Source organism: Adiantum capillus-veneris, chromosome 1, assembly GCF_014529385.1.
Source record: "Adiantum capillus-veneris isolate H3 chromosome 1, ASM1452938v2, whole genome shotgun sequence".
NCBI lineage: Eukaryota > Viridiplantae > Streptophyta > Polypodiopsida > Polypodiales > Pteridaceae > Adiantum > Adiantum capillus-veneris.
In genome coordinates, this window is record NC_140931.1 from 74471320 (window position 1) to 74489319 (window position 18000).

Consider the following 18000-nt stretch of genomic DNA (forward strand, 5'->3'; position numbering starts at 1 on the left):
AAGTAGTAGTCATCTAAGTCTTTTTGCTTATGAGAAACAATGTCTTGCCATAGTTTTTGAGTGTTTTGGGGATCAAAGAAGTATCTCTTAAAAAGATTCAAAAATTCTGTGTAATTCCCCTTAACTTCCTCAGGCAAAGATTCAAACCAAGTACTAGCATCTTTCCTAAGGACCACCTCAAACATTTCTGCACGTTCTTGATCGGTTACTATCCTCTTGATACGGCAAGACATCTTGAAATTTGCTAAAAATAATTCTGCATCCTCTCCAGGCTCTCCAAAGAAAAGAGGATATCTAGACATTTGGCGTTGGCTCTCCATTATTATGAAAGATTACAACACGAGTTACAATAAGGGATACAATAAAGATTTAGAACCACTCGCCTGCAAATGAAGAAGTAAGAAAATACCACTCTAGGTTTTCTTCTTCAGCTATCCAAGCTTCAATGAGGTCTCGATTTGTTTGATCAAAACAAAAAGGTAGACTATTGATGAGCTCTAAGAAGGGTTGAAATTCTTCAAAGCTAAGGCGATAAACAGAAATCTCTAGAACTTTATTTTCTGGATCCAAAAGAGCAACCACGTCCCAAGTGATAAATTGCACTTGCTCTACAATTCCCAACGCACAAGCGGTTTGTATAAAAACTAGATCTTCATGCTTGTCGAAGGCCGTGAGAAAGTAGCAATTGACTAGGAGCTCCTTTCCTTCGAGTTCCACACAGTCGAAGTGAGGCAACCTTCTCACAATTTCATAAAGAACATCCTCATCAAGTCCAATCAAGTTTGCAAGATTTAAAGACTCCACTTGTGCTACAAAATTCCTGGACAAAAACTCCTTAGGATTATGGTTAAATCATTCAAAAGCATAAAGAGATTTACAATGTATCTATGAACAAAGTGTCATAGAAAGTAGAGAAGGATGAGAATTTATACAAATTTGCAATCTTCTCTATGCTCTCTTTATTAAGACAAGCTCTGAATAGCTCCCTATCTCCTTTGTTGAAAGCGAAAGGAAGACTATTAATAAGACGCAAATGAGGGAAAAATTCACCAAATGTGAGTCTATGAAGCATGAACTCTGGCCGCAAGTTTCTGAAGAGTCTTCCTCAATGGTGAAATGCACTCGCCAAACGCCAAATTTCACTCTATTTACCAATCTTAGGGCACACACTAGTTGGATGAATGCGCGGTCTTCCTTAGTGCCCAACAACAAGAGGAAAATGGAATCCACGCGTAGGACCTTTCGTCTTAACTTCACCACCCTCTTGTTATGAGGGAGACGCCTTACTACTTGCTCCTGCAACTCAATTGGTAATAGAGCTAGATCTCTAAGGATTGAACTTTCACTGCACACACATTCCCTGTTAGAACAAATGATCTTTTTTGTTTCTTGTAACAACTTGGACAAAGAAAAAACAAACCTACACACTATTTTGCCGGGCTGCACTTCATTTTAAAATAAAATGAACACATGTACATCAAAAGAAGTGTGGTAGTTGATGAGAGGTAGAATGACAGGGTTTGGTGATGCAAGAATTTCTCCTACTCTTTGGGCACCAAACATGAACACCATTCGTTGTTGAAAATGCATCTTTCTACTAATTGCAACGTTTATTCTAATGTGTGGAGTAAAATGAAAGGGAAAAACCTCTATTCCTGGGCCATTATCCATGGCCTATGCATGTCCTAATGCTTAAAATAACACAAAAATATAGACGTCCAAGCTAATATCGTACCTAATAAGAGGCAAAATAAAAGGATTTACCAAAGTGTTTATCTCGGCTAACCTAAGAGGACCTAAAATCCTACGAATTACCCGTTGAAATTGCAACTTAGTACTAACAATTATGTGTATCTTTTGCCTTGCAATGGGAATGAAAGGATCATACAAACTTTCGTGATTCATGCAAACTACTTGACTATGCTAAAAGCTGATCCTACACAAAAACATACACGAGTTGTTGTCCTCAGTGGGGGTACCAATTTGAGGCGGTCCGGGGCGGGCAACAAGAAGAGCAACCTCTAGACACCCTTCAAGGCTCCAGTGTTGCTCAATGGGGCTGGGGCACAACACAACACAAACCAAAACAACAAACCCCCAGCCAAATCCCAACTACACAAGGGGCACCACCTAGTTTAAGAGCGAACTAGGACGCAAAAGAGAAGAATCATTAGAGCAACCCACAAACAAGCAAGGAATTTACACTAACCCTAACACCAATGGAACACTCTCACACACTGAAACACGAGAGAGAGAGAGAGAGAGAGAGAGAGAGAGAGAGAGAGAGAGAGAGAGAGAGAGAGAGAGAGAGAGAAAGATGGTGCTCAGGCAGCATTGAAGTGTATCGTTAATGATCAAGCAAACATAAATATATATATATATGTAAGAAAGAGAGAGAAGGGGGAAGGGGGTGCTTGTTGCACTAATGCCTTCTTACAAATCTGTCATGACCAATCAAAGTGAGATTAGTATTTGTTCAACATAGCCTGAGTAAATTACACCACAACACATCACAAGAAAAAAGCCACCCCAATCACTGTCTTAAGGCCAGGGGAGTCCTCTCCACCCTGTCGCCCTCTTACAGCATGTGGGATTTATGGCTAAATTGATAACAATATCCGGAGACAAGCTATCAAGAACTTAAATAAAACACCAAGACACTTACACATCATTATTGTCCATGACTTCACGTTGGAAGGGAGACAAGGTATCCATGCTTAGTCCAAATTCACCCTCCTTGATTCAGCAAATGCTGGTCTTAGTCTAGTAGGAGAAATGATAGATTTCCTACTCTCAATTTAATGATCACTCTCTCTTACAATGGCATAGAGTTTCCTTGCTAATCACCCCTAATACAACACATACATATGCCTAATTCCAATGAGATTCCACTCAAGAGCTCCTTCTCAAGAGGTTGAGCTTGGCTTCTCAAGCTATAGCATAGTGCTCTTTCTTCTCCCCCCTTTTGTGCTAGCTACACCCTCCTTTTATAGCAATTTTGAAGGCTAGGGTTACTCATCTAACCATGGTTGGGTTATATTTTCAGCAATTTATCTAATTTCTTTTGCTTGGAATTATCAAGAAGTTGGTGGGGAAAGAGAGAGGCGAGAAATGGAGGTGATAGGACTTTTCATAGTGGGTTAGTGTTAGTAGAGTTAGTATTAATTTACAAATGGAATTGGATATTTACAATGGGAGTATCCATGTAGGATACAAATAAGGAAGAAAAACTCTTAAGAGGTAAGAAAAGGTGGATTTCTTACAAGGTTGATGCCCCAAGTGTCTTGAGTAGGGCCAATTTTGACGCTTGTTGACGGTCCACTAGCTTTGACGGTACATTTTTTTCTCCACTCTTGACCTTCCTTGAGAGACAAGGTAATTGAAGCTGAGTAATCAACCACCATGATGCTGTCTTTTAAGAGAAGAGGCTGAATTTTGTGGTTTTTTTGATAGATATGGGTAATTTGGAGGAGGAAAAATGAGACTAGGTGGTCAATTTTGGAATGGAATTGTGTGTGGGAGGTATGAGTTCACCATGGTTTCTCTTATTCTTCAAGGTTGAGGAGAAGGTGAGTAGGGTGCAGAGAGGAGTGGTGAGAGAGGTGGGGATGATGAGTGGAGAAGTGTGTGTGAAAGGGGAAAATGATAAAGTGGAAGAGAGAGTGTGGCTGCATAGCATGGGAAAACTGGGGTCCACTAATAAAATCATAGCTCACAGCTCGTAGCTCAAAAAAATATGAAAACATTTGAGGCAAAAGTTCAGTCCACGAGCTACAACTTTTGTTTGTATCACCTTTTCAAATTCGGAGAGCAAGTGAACTTTAAAAATTCAGCAAAACCGACCGTTTTTTTCCACTGCACAAGGTCCTTGTGGGGTCCTTCTTTGGATGATTCTTTTGAATATCTCCAAGAGTGAGCCCTCCATAGTGCATGTATGCATGCCACCTACCCTTGACCTTATTTGGTAGGTCTATAATTGAAGATATTGTTGAGATCATGATATAAGTGAATAGTACAACTAAGAAAATCAAATATTGAGGGGTCTAAAAAATATGTACATGTCAAATATAAATAATATAAGTGGAAAAAATATAAATGGGTCAAACGAAATCTCTCTCATTATGAGGCTACCATAAAAAGATAAATATTTTTGGTGTTCTAATTTTTTAGAAAAAAAACAAAATAGATGTAGGAAGGGAAAAATCACAATGGTGACAAAATATACACATAAATAAAACTAGTTTTTTTGGATTTTTGTTGGGGTGGAGTTACACCAAATATAAGAGAAGCTTACATGAAAATATTTCTATATGGAATAAAGAGTATGAAAAATGGTAAGAAAAAATGTGGTAATGGTGAGGCAATATACAGAGTATAAATAACACACACCTAGGTAGAAATATTTAAATAAATACCAAAATAATTATGAAAAAATCTTTTATTTAGGTCCTATATACAAAGAAATATTTACATACGCATGGGCCATAATATACTTTTTTTTTTTTTTTTTTTTGCGCTCAACTAGCCCAATGACTAGCTAATTGAGGGTTTTTTATTTTAGTAAGGAGATATGGGAAAAGTCCCCTAACTCACACGCACCTATATACAATGAAAGGGTGAGGGTAACCACAGTGTTTGAGTGATTTGATAGGGTGAGATAACTCACTATGGCAATTACAGAGAGCCGAAAAACGGCTATCACCAGCATGGTCTCTGTCATGGCCGGTACTGACTGATCTTTATCAGTCGATTGGTCTGGTATCTTCTGAATGACTCTAGCCTCGGAACTTTTGGCTGCTCTGGCAGCTTCGTAGCTAAATCCTCTATGATTTTAGCTGCTAGTTCCCGCTGCTCTTGCCACTCATCTACCACCTTTTCCTTACTCTTGGCCTTCCAAACTTCCCTTTGTTGGGCCCACTTGCTGTTGTTGGAGTTGGCTGGTACTTCTGAAATGTCTGGAATCTCTTCAATGATCACTCCTTTGCTCCTGATAACTACTCTGACTGGGACTGGCTCTGGTGCCTTAGCCTCAGTAGCGGTTGTTACCGGTGCATCTGGACATTGGCCTGCAAAATGACCATACTTCCCACAGGTATAGCAGATCATGCTTCTGGTCTGGAAGTTGCCTCTTCTTCTTCCTCTGCCCATTACTAGTTGGTATCTGCCTCGCCCTTGACCAGTACCACTGATACCTGGTCCTTCTTCTTGGGCTACTTTGATTGGCTATGTCTTCACTGGTTCAGTGTAGGCAACCACTGAAAGATCCTTTCCTTTCTTAAAATGGTGAATTCGGATGCCACAATTATTCCATAGGTGACCGAAGGCCTTGCAGTAGGTACATTGTGGACATTCCGTGGAGATATGGTCCTTGGATTTACATCTTGAACACCAAGTCTCCATCTTCCGAACTGGTTGTCTTGTGTGGCTAATCTCTGCAATCTGCCTAGCCATTTCTTCAATTTTCTTGGTCCATGATCCTTTCTTTGATTTGTCCTTTGTTCGTTCATTGGAATTGCTCTCGAAACTGCTGGACGTTGCACTGAAATCAGAAGCTTCAATAGCCGAACTACTGCTACTGGTCCTTCGCTTCTTGTGGCTTTTTTCTTTCTTAGTCTGCTGCTCCAGTTCTAATGTTCGCTGGACCAGGTCATTGAATTTCTTTGTAGGGGCTGGTACTTCCTGTTCTCTCAGCTTCTTGCTTCTAAACCCATTTAGAAACCATGCCCTTAATCTTTTCTCAGACGGTGGTTCTTGCAGTTGTCTGGTCAGTTCTTTGATCTTTTCTACATAGCTGCGGACTAACAAATTCCGTTGTTTGATCTGATCCAATTCACAGAGAATATCCTCATCCCCTTGCTTGTCGGAAAATTCCAACGTGAAGGCCTTAAGTAATTTATTATATGATCTCAGTTGGCATGCAGGGTAATGGTAATACCATTACCTTGCTGCTTCCTTCAAGTTTTGTGGAAAGTATTCCCCACAATCATCTTCATCAATGTTTTTAAGTTCAGCATACTGCTCAAAAGCTTGTATGTGAACATCAGGATCATCCTTTTTCCCTCCTTTGAACATGGGAAAGAAAATCTTTAGGGAAGCGGAGTAATCATGTCGATTACTGCTAATTCCACCAGTTCGCTTCTTGGCTTCAGACTGACGCTTGGGAGCCTTCTTGCAGTTGTCAGTGTCAGCATCTCAATCAATATCTGTCTCAGTCTCAGTCTCAGTATCCTCTCTGTTTTGTCTGCTAGAAGTTCGGTGACTTCCCTTTCTGCCTTTGATATGCTCATCGTTCTGGCGAGACTGAGAAATCTTGGAACTCTTTGCCTTTCGTGCTTCCCGTTCTGCCCGTCTGCGTCGAGAATGACTGGAATGCTGTGAGTCCTGTGCCTCATCAGCCTGAATATGCTCCTCCTGAGCCTCAGTGTCAGTCATTTTCTCTTGCTTGGGATCAGACTCTCTTCCTGACTCCTCAGGAATGGGGTCCACACGATTGGTAGATTTCCGGCCACGATTGGATTTTGGTGCCATTGCTGAAAACTTCAACTGGGAGAAGAGTCTTCAGTCAACGAGCTTTAGCTCTAGCCACCGTGATCGCCAAAATGGAATTGGAGCTGATCACTTGAGACAGCTAATTCCAGTGTTGAAGGATTTCAACTACTGAGAGTAGGAAGAGTTCAGACAGCAGACTAGACAGAAATCAGTGACTAGACTGAAATATGAATACTGAAATATGAATACTGAAATGAGAATCATACTTAAAGACTGGAATAAAGTTCAGATTCATATTCAGAAGACTATTGAGAAGTCAGTATCACTGGAATATATATATATCATGATTGAGATTACAGTGAATATGATTACAGAGAGAGAAAGTGTAGCCAATGATACTGCCACTGATGCTCAAGTGCAATTATAGCTTCGGGTTTACCGTAGTAATTACTTAGTGATTCACTGCTCATCTTTTAAGAACACATTCCCACATGGTGACGCGCCAGCCGTCCACACTTTCCGCATTCAATCCTCTCATTTCCAAATGTTCGGTGTATCCCCATAGCCCATCCTTGCGATCGCCTGTGAAATGTAAGAGGTTAGTGATATTAGCAAAGGGAGGTGGTGCATTTGTCGTAGGATCCTTTGGATAAATAGACCCATCAGTCCAAAAATCTAAATGATGTTCCTTGTTTGTCCTTCTAAGTTCTTTTTCCCGTTGAGATAAGAAAGACTCCCTCCTACGTTTCTACAGCGGTGCGTGCTCTTGCAATACATCAACATGAAGATGATGTGTGTTCTTTCTTTGGGTAAGTGTTAAAGATGAAGGGGATGAGGATTGCAAGTTCAAATTAGTGTTTTCATCAGGAAAAGAAGCGTTCTCCATTCCTAGAGTTGATAGAGAAAAAGATTGAGACTTGAAACTCATGAAATATCTCAGGTTTTGGGAGGGAAGGCCATATTCTCAAGTTTAGAGTTGATAGAGTTCGTGTGGCTTATGTTTATCGAGGGAACTCTTGTAAGTTGGCATTTCAAATCATTAGTCATATGGTTAGTTGGATTCCTGACAAGAGAACGAAGGATAAGAATGATAAAGACGGCGGCTACCTACCAAAGAATGTCATTTTGGCTTTTTGTTGCGCAGAAAAGTATCACATAAAATGCACAATTTAACATTTTCATTTTCTCTCTCTAAGCCGACATGACTCTTCTTACAGGGCCCAAAAGTGAGTCCAACTTTCTCCTAATGCATTGGCTCGATATTGGCTCTTAACATTAGCTTCGCATCGGTTTCGACACTGATCAGGTGGCTATTTAGCTAGCATGCTTCCACTCAGGGACGGAAGGCGACATCGAGTGTTTTCTTCACTTCAAGCATTGGAGGCTATGGTATCGACGCTTCCATCCGGTGACAAAAGGAAACATCAAGTGTTTTCTCGATTGACATAGCGAGAGCAGCGCAACTCTCATCCAGCATAGCTTTGCCATTGGCTTCCCACCCATTTTGGAGGGGATTTGACTGTGACAGACATCCTCAATTTTCCAAACTCGACATTTGTAGGGGCCGACCAGTGAGAGTGGCATTGGCTCTCCTCTACTCCCATCTGGAGCAGCCTTGGCTCCAACATAGTCTCCATGGTGTTTTTGACTTCGACATTCTTCAGTTTTTGACTTCGACGATAGATACGGCTTGGGTGGACCATTTCAAAGTGGGGTTTTTCTAGAGTGCACAGAGCTCTTGGCAGGTTTTCTCGATCAGTGTGTTTATCGATCGATGAGGTAGTAGTTGCCAATTTTCCAATGGTTTTGCTCAAAATTTGCAGTGTAGCTAGTGTGGAGCACCTAGAGAGCAGGTTTTGCACGGTCTTGTGCAGTTTCATGCTATGTATGCATATGTGGATACAACTTGAGCTAGATGTATTTTGCACGTAGCAGGTTTACATGTTTGCACCGTTTTTGGACAGGTACACATCCATAGAGCTACTTGATCAGGAGTGAGCCATTTTGACAAGCTTTTGGCATTGCATGTAGACCATTTGTGGATCCGTTGACTGAGACACTAAGTGTCTATTCTTTATGCGATTTGGTGAGACTTTTTTGAGTTTTGCTCAGTTTCCAAGGGAAGCTCTGTCGGATTTTTCCCAGGATTTCTCGCCATGGTTTATGCGTATCCGCAGTTTGCTCTTTGATGTTATAGTGGTCGATATATTCCCACTTTGACAGTGATCGAGTGTTTACTCTCACTTTGATAAATTTTGACAGGTTTTGTGAGTTTGGACACAGTTTGATGTTTCTGTATCCACCCTTGCATGAATGAGGATTGTTAGTGTATGCTTGTGTGGCTACATTACAGGTAGTCACAGGTTTCTATAAATTTTTGCAGCCAATATGTGGGATGTGTTTTGAGCTAGTTTGCTCTCTACTTGCGTATATGGTTATGCCTTTTATGCTTGGTTGAGCGGTTTGTCCCAGTTTATGCTTGCAAAGTTTGCAGATTGTGGAGTTGTTCTATACATATGTGAGCATCAGCTTTGATGCGATTGATCATGCTTTTGAGCATTGTGTAGTGGTTGAGTTACCTCCCATTTTGTTGCCAGTTTGGCATGGTTTATGGTTGAGATTGTACTTGAGATTTTTCTCAATTTATATGGGAGATTCTGCTAGATTTTTCCCAGATTTCTCACCATACTTTGGCTCTTAGCCATTCGCTTATGGTTGCAAATATGTGTGATAGTGGAGAGTCCACCACTACGGTGACTTGAAGAGAGAGATGGTGGTCTCATTCTTGCCTATACTTGTGTTGTTGGCATTGCGGTCACAAATGGCACGTTAGATGCCGTTGTTTTAGATGTATGAGACATTAGTGGATATGTATGCGAGATGTAAATACGGCTTTGGCATAGGTTAGGGAGGCAGTTCCAATGGCAGTCTATGCAAGTGGCGCTAATGTCATGCTTGCCTCGAATGTACCTCTTGCAGATTTGTCTATGGATATCACACTTTTTCCACAATGGTTACTAGATAGCGATGCTGCTTTCCACGTCACACCATGTTGTTAGTGGTTTAGCACATTTTCTAGTGGGAGACTTGGTTGTGTGCACTTGGCCGATGGGTCGACTTTTGACATAGAGGGTGTACGAGATGTTTGTTTGTCTTGGCCCAATGGTGCATCATACACGCTACGGCATGTGCGCTATGTTCCTCACCTGAGATAGAGCTTGATCTCAATGAGACAGTTGGCAGATTTTGGTTATCAGATACTGCTTAGAGAGCACCCTTTCTAGATGCATTCTGGTTCACTAGTGATTGCCTGAGGAGCGCAAAGTGGCTTGATATATCCTATGCATGTGTCTGCGGTACAAGACGACATAGTCGCAGTTTTTTTGTTGGCATACTTTGAGCAAGAGATGAGACGTGTCTCTTTTGCCAGTGATCTCCATCATGCTCATGAGGCAAAGAATTTAACTATGCAAGACGTGCCAGTAGACTCTATAGAGACAGAGGTAGAGTGGTAGTGCTCTAGCATGACACAACAGGTGTTGTCAGAGTTTGTGCAGTCAGAGGGATAGCAGGTCTGCTCCCTAGAGACACAGACATAGATGACAGATATGGAGTTTTTCAACATGCTCATGCTAGAGGCTGGTGAGTTGATGCCAAGATACACAGTTCTACCTATGGATGAGAGGGACGTAGCTACCCTAGTGTTTGCAGTGACACATCCATACGCGATGAGTAGTCTTGATGATGCAACACATGCACATAGTGTAGGAGAGGCTAGGACAACCATGTTTGCATAGATTTATTTAGCATTCGGGCATAACCTACTTGTGTCAAGATACGACCTACCAGCTGTAGTGGGAGCATTTGCAGCATGGATAGTCAGTCATATGGTGGTTAACACTAGCATGACTCTTCATGGAGTGTTGCAAACCATACAGAGTTGTCTGTGGGATTTACATGCAGGCTTTAGCGTGGATACGACAACATGTAGATCGACAGAATGAGCCAATGGGCATAGGTTGAGAGAGCCTACCACCAGAGTTGATACGACAACGTGTAGATCGACAGAATGAGCTAGTGGGCATAGGTTGAGAGCGTTTCTCACCTAGTTTCTTGTACATACTAGTTGTTTAGCTAGTAGGTCTCACTTATTGGCAGATCGCCTTAAAGTGGGATATTGTTGGGATAAAGACGCTACACCTTTGCCCAAGGCCGGATGTTCGATGCTTGACCGCCCGCCCACTATGTATACACACTTCCTTATTCTTTCTATACATAAGAATAAGGAGCACCTCACTCACTTTAGTTACTTCTTGAGAGGTTGCTCCACCCACATGGTCTCGTGTGCTTCTCCCTTCCCCGCACGCACACATCCGTGCACACGTGCACTCACATGTTCAAGATTATGCTCCATGACTAGCTCTTGGACATGTCAATGATGGTGCATTCTCTACAAATTTTTGCAGTTGCTACACCAATCTAGGAAATCACAATACGTGGACTGTATACTAACATGGTATCATGTTTGTGGGTATGATATGCTTCGGGCCTTAAACAAGAAGGTAGCTTGGTTGGCCATTTGAACCATCAAAGGTTCATTTGCATATCTTCAAATAATTTCTTCACCCCTCACAAGTCATGTGGTATGCACCATTTCATCTCCATAAATGTTGTGCTTTTCAAATCAAGTACACAAGACATGCACCATTTGATCAATTTGAAGATGTAACCCAAACACAAACAAGTAAACCCAGACATAAAAATAAACCTAGACACCAATACATAAACCCATGCACATTGCCTTGATTTGAAATTAAACAAAAATGATTGTACCTACCTCTTGATTCTACTCAAAAAACTTGATAGCAATGCCACCCATTCTTGTCTTGGTACTTGAGTTACCCATAAGAAAATGCAACAAATCTAAGATTAATTTATTTATCCAGCCACCTAGAAGTGTGTATTTCACATATTGCCTTAGTCTTTCTAGTAGATTGGTACTTGGTTGTACCTACCTCTTGCTTCTACTCAAAGAACTAGATAGCAATGCCACCCATTCTTATCTTGGTACTTGAGTTACCCATAAGAAAATGAAACAAACCTAAGGCTGATTCATTTATCCGTCTACCTAGAAGTGTGTATTTCACATATTGCCATAGTCTTTCGAGAAGATTGGTAGTGCCCACATGGCTATATGGGAATAATAGACCATTTTTTTACCACTTTTGGTGTTAAATGCACGTCTTTGTAGCCCTCACCATTACTAATGTACCAAACACAATTGGACGTACCAAGCCTCAAGCTCATCCTGCATACCATGTTGCATTTAATATTCCATTGATATATATAGGGAATCATTCATCTTCCTTAGGAACTTGCAAGTAGAAATGGGAAAAACATATCATCTAACATGCATAGGACATAGTCTAATTTACTTATACAATCCCAAGCATACACAAATACATACATAGTTTAAATTACAAACGTGTGGAAAAAATGCTATACCCATGATTTCTTGCATAGAACCAACATAGCAAGACAATAAATGCAGCTTATGAGTTGTCTCATCTTCACCCACCCCCCAACAAGATCAATAAAGTTGTCGATAAATCTTGAAATCTTTATTGATGTGGGTAGTTGAGACGTCATACACTCACTAATGCTTGAGGGAGGATTGTTCATTCTCTCAGAACACTAGCCTCAATTTCACTTGAAAAGCAATGCTTTCTTGAGTTGGTACCACATCATGTGTGTACAACATAAATTACAAAGGAAAACCAATCCCATTTTGATTTTGCAACATGGTTGCATAAAGTGACATCCAAAAAGCTTTTAAAAAAAATGTAGAGTCTAATGCCCAAGCATTGTTTCTTGAGAAACACTGCACATGCATGTGGAGCATACAATTATCGTGAATAATGAGGATGAATGGTCTATCCGTCTCACCTAAGAATGTAAGGTTGGCAATACAACACTTTGTTTTGCTCTTTAATTTTGGTGCCTTTTTGTACATTGAACACCAATCATCACTTCATAGCCTCCCTAAATAATTGCAATTTACTGAATCAAAATCTTAGAATTGAAACCAAATATAAATGAAATCAACAATAGTTTTCCTTCACACCACCTTCATCCTTGCAAAGGCTCTTCTGTCTATCTTGTAAACCCAAGCACTATACTATGAAAGTAATAGAGGAGCATTCACAGCCTTGAATTCCCCCAACCTAGGCAATGATATACAAACACATAAGTTCAAAAAATCTTTAACATAAGCAAGTGGTATCCCAAGCTGCCTAATATTTGTGCACCACATAGATGCAATAAATTCCATGGTTTCTTGCAAGCTTACATACTTGTTTGAGTGGCATGCCAAAACAATGCTCTCCTAATCTTCAATGGAGGCAAGTGGCTTTCCATTCCAAATAGCAAGAAACATAGAGTTTCCTTGATCATCCACTACGCGTAGGGAATCTTTGATTCTTGCCTATTTTTTCAAGTGTAGTAAGCCTCGCTTGTCTTGCACTTTGAGAGCAACTATGCTATTTACTTGGCCACTTTATTTGGAAGATATCATCAGGTTTTATGTATAGTTATTAAACACAAAGTACATAGTTGATGCAAAAATGAATGCAAGAAACTCCACATTTTGATGCTCTGCAAATAAATCTTCCATCTCATGGCTACTGCATGAGTCTCTCGGGGGATTCACCATGATAAACTTACCGCACCACGTAACATTAGAAAATTTCGGAGGTCATTTGGAGGGCCTTGTAAGAAATTGTATTTCTCTCTCTAGAAACGTTTTTTAAAATGCACTTGCACCTTGTGAGTACGTCCAAAAGGACAACCAGACACTCTAAAAAGTAGATTTATATTCCTAATCGTCCTTGAAAACGGTCACGTTTTTATTTAATGCGAGCGTCTTTTTCAGGAGGCAGGTGCGGCGCATTCAATGCAGCTTACGTCATCTCACTGGAACTTAAAAAGTCACAAACTATCAAATAGTGATAGATTTTGAGACTTTTGACACCACCAATGCATCCGGAACGCCAAAATACCTTAAAAACGAATGTCTACTTGTCTCATTCCGACATCCGGAGAGGCAAAAAATGTGAAAAACCCCTAAAAAATGAGCTTTTTACTTAAGGCTCGTGAGAAGGCATTCTAAAATTTTAGAATGCCCCCCTGTGCGCCGTTAGTACAAAGCTCCTTTTAGTGGTTTTTGGACACTTATCTTTCAAGAAAGCCCCTTTTGAGAAGTTTTTTGACATTTTCCTCTCAAAAAGCTCCCTTAAAAGAGGAAAAAAGGGGCTTTTTACTAACGGTGCGCCAGGAGGCATTCCAAAATTTTGGAATGCCCCCTCGCGCGCCGTTAGTAAAATGTTCTTTTAGGGGTTTTTGACATTTTTTGCCTCTTTGGATGTCGGAGCGCCGAGGCAATTGGACATTCATTTTTAGGATATTTGGGCATTCCGGACGCATTGACAGTATCAAAAGTTTCAAAATCTTCCACCACTTGATAGTTTTGTGACTTTTTGAGTTCTAGTGATGACGTAAAGCCGTATTAAATGCACCGCACCTACCTTCTGAAAAAGGTGCTCGCATTAAATGAAAGAGAGTGATCGTCTTCAAGGACCACTAGATTATTAAATGAGGAGAGGGACACCTTTTATATTTTTGTTAATATCCATCTATTTTTCTACGTAACGTAGGCTCTTCTCTCATTGGAGGAGCTTATTTTCCTCTCTCTTCCAAAAGGCCCTCCAAAGGACCTCCGAAATCTCTTAATGGTGCAGGAGAGGGGGTTTTTTTACAAGTTACATAAGCGTATAAATTAGGGACAGACCCCCAATAATTTATCTCTCAAGCTTAAAAATAAGGGAGGGGGGTATCATATTTGGGGGGGAGAGGGGCACTCACTCGGGTTGATTACTTGTAACAACTGGTCAGCGATGTGCAGTAGAACTCAGATGAGTTTAGGGAAAGTTTTTTAGCAGGTCATATATAAAAATTTGCATCAAGCCTGTCATAGATAAGAGCTGATTTGGAGCAGGTCAAGGGTTGATTTACACCAACTTTGGATGGGTCATAATTGGACGAGTAGCCAGAGTACAGTCTGATTGGATACATAGTTTGAAAGTCAAACTAAGACACATTGAGGGCATATCATTAGAAGTGGTTCCTTAGTACATTATCGGTCACTATTCTACACACTCTTTGACTAGTTTTACTCAATTAGATCATGTGGAGTCTTACCATACATCGAGCGAGTTTTTTCGAGCGAAGACTCACCAACCCTTATCACCATTTCCGATCACATCTCATCTCACCATGCACATATATAGCTCATAAAATAGTCCTACTCTCTACAACTGAGGCAACTCTCACCTTGGCCGAACTCTACAAAAGCATCTTCACCTCCTTGCCATCTAAGGTGGATGTCTGAGGTGCCATCTAGGCGTTTAATCAGAGCCACTATAATACACCAAAATGGAGTGACGACCTTCACATGCCTTTAGGATGGCACTTATCATCACCTGGTGGAATTGGTCCATGTCGACATGAACTAGTTTGGAGTAGCTTCAAATGCAATGATCTTATTTTAAAAAAATGCAAAAACCTCAATAGGTGATACCCAGTTTGAAAATAAAAATGAGAGGAGAATCTACGTAGATTCTTTCTCTCACTCTTTTCTTTTTGAACACAAAGAGAGCAGTCTTCATGGAATCGGTAGTTCTTTTTTGCTCATTTCAGTCTGCTTGATCTTTCACCTTGAGCCACGCCATTGAGTACCTTGCACACCACGACTGCATGCGTTAGCCATGACTAGCACCAGCCACCTCTCTTTGCAAGTTTCGAAAATGAATGAACTGCAAGGCTCATCAAACAAGAGATCTCAAGAAGAAAACCCTATTGAAGGGATCAAGATTCGCTTCTCTCTCTCTCTCTCTCTCTCTCTCTCTCTCTCTCACACACACACACACACACACAGATGTTGCTTCGTGTTGTTTAGAGCGGATTGGCATGTTACGGACGCATTGGGATAGAGAAGGCGCATGCAGATGTGGAAGAGGAGGGAGGACGGAGGAGACGTAGTCAAATGCCGTGTGAAAGGAGAGAAATATTCTACGTTAGTGATCGTTTTTGACCTCATTAGTATGTCCCTACAATTTTAAACCCATTTGTATGTCCTTGCAATGTTAAAGGGCATTAGTGTAGATTTTGAATGCTACTAATTAAGGGCTTTAGTCGTGCTTGCGAATGCTACTGGAACCAACCCGCGCCGGCAGTCCGCGCCGGCGCGGACTGGTTTCAACAGCTTACACAAGGTGGAGCCAACACCTAGCAGCTGAGGGTTGACAAAACCTATCGGCGGTGACACCAAGCTGGAAACGAACGGCTGATTAATCAACTTTGCTGACTAACGTCAATTATATCTGGCTGGAGAGCATGCCTTGCAGGGGGTCGACGATGCGGAGGCATGGTGGAGCTCCATAGAGCTAAGAGAGTCTGAGCATAGTTGAGAGAGCGCACACAAACACACATGCGTGCTGCCTCGCACATGCAGTTCTCTCTCTCTCTCTCTCTCTCTCTCTCTCTCTTTCTTGGTGCCCACTCTCTCTCTTTTGGAAGCTATGGGCAGCACATGCAAATGGAAATATCATCGTATCATCTTTTGAAATGTGATAGCATATCCAAGCTGAGTAAAGATCGACTTGGCAGGAACACCATGAAAACGAGCTGAAACAGAGATCGATACCACATTTATTTTCGTCTGAAAAGCCCACTTTGAGGGAAAACCATGGGGAGCTATACTGCCCCACAGGATAAGCTACAGGAGATGGCAGGGCTTCACAGCGCAGCTGCTAGCTGCTGAAGGGCTAAGAAAAGAGAGCTAATATCACATTCACAGGAATAAACCTCTCTCTCTCTCTCTCTCTCTCTCTCTCTCTCTCTGCAGCAGTTCGTGCGCGACCGCTCCCCTTTTGATAATAGACCTCCACAACCTCCCCTCCCTCCTCCCCATGTCGCCTCGTCCACAGAGGGCGAACACTGGAAGATTGATCCTTTGGGGTTTAGGGGGCATCTCATTTATTAATACCATGCTTTATCATCATCGAACCCTAAGAGCGAGACGAGGGAGGACATTGAAAGGTTTACCCTTTGGGTTTGAGGGACATCTCTTTAATTAATACCATTCTTTATCATCCAACGAGTATGTATGTATGTATGCCATTAGAAAAGAAATAAAGAGCAAAATAAAAAATGATGTTGCGTCCGCATCGAAGCAGGGAAGGAAAAGGGGGGGGGGGGGGCTGCAGGATGCGTCCATCAATGTGATGCAACGCACTAGGCTTTTTCCAACGTGATGCAAAAGGTCCTGTCGATGACACATAGAAACGGTTTTAACTATTGCAGGCAAAGTTGGAAAGGTACATCGTGTATGTGGATGGGTTGGTTAGGGAAGCAGGTTTGTCGTTGTCACGCGGGACGTTTGTAGTTCGATTCCTTGTTCAATCACAATTTTACTCTAAAAGATAAGAATCATGAAGCGTGGGTGAAGGTATCTTAAAAGATTTGTTTGAATTGAATTAGCAGCCTATATACCAGTAGTAGCATTGAATACCCGGTTGAAAAAAAACAAAAAATGGATAGAGAATCTACGCAAATGCAAGGCGAGGGACAACATGTGGCAATGCAGCACGCAGAGAGTAGGAATTAACCGCATTATATGTAATTCTATGACTTGGGATTTTGTTAGGATCGTTGCTTTGTGGTAATTTTAGATGTATGACCATTTGTGTTGAGAACCTGGTCGAATTTAAAATGACGTGAGCATTTTCTTCAATATACCGTGCACTCGCATCAATTTTTCAAGGGTGTTGCTCATTTTTGCTCGAAAATTGGTTTCGCTCGATTTTCTTTGCTCGTTGATTGGAATGCCCCGATTATGTGAGACCTAAATTTTATATGTAAGATAGGGGTATGATAGTTTTCTTCATTAACTATCGTATAAACGTAAAAAAAGAGGGTCATATTCCCTAATATGAGTCGTATATAGAGGTTTTATCAAAGTTTTCCGCTCGCAGGTGGCATCCCGTTTTGTATATAGAGTGAATCCCCCGGGATGAGTCTCCATCAGCCTCCTAGGTGTCATCCCCATCCCCCTTTAACTCCTTGCAAGCACCCTCATCTTCACAAAAGCTATCACCATCTTGTAACTGCAAAGGCGAGCCATTCAAATCCCACCCCCAAGCCCCTTAAACGTGGGCCCACCCCTCGAATGATGGAAGCATCCATCTTGTTCAAAGACAAGCCTTTTGCCGTGCATTGATGTACGAGTTTATCCTCCAAGTAAAATCTTGTTTTCTTCATTCATAGATGATAGGTCTCTTTACAATGGTTCTGCCACCCTTTTTTTTTTTGCATGCTCGAGTTTATCCTCCAACAAAATCATGTTTGCCTCATAGGTAATAGGTCCCTTTACAATGACGCTTTGCCACCCTCGTT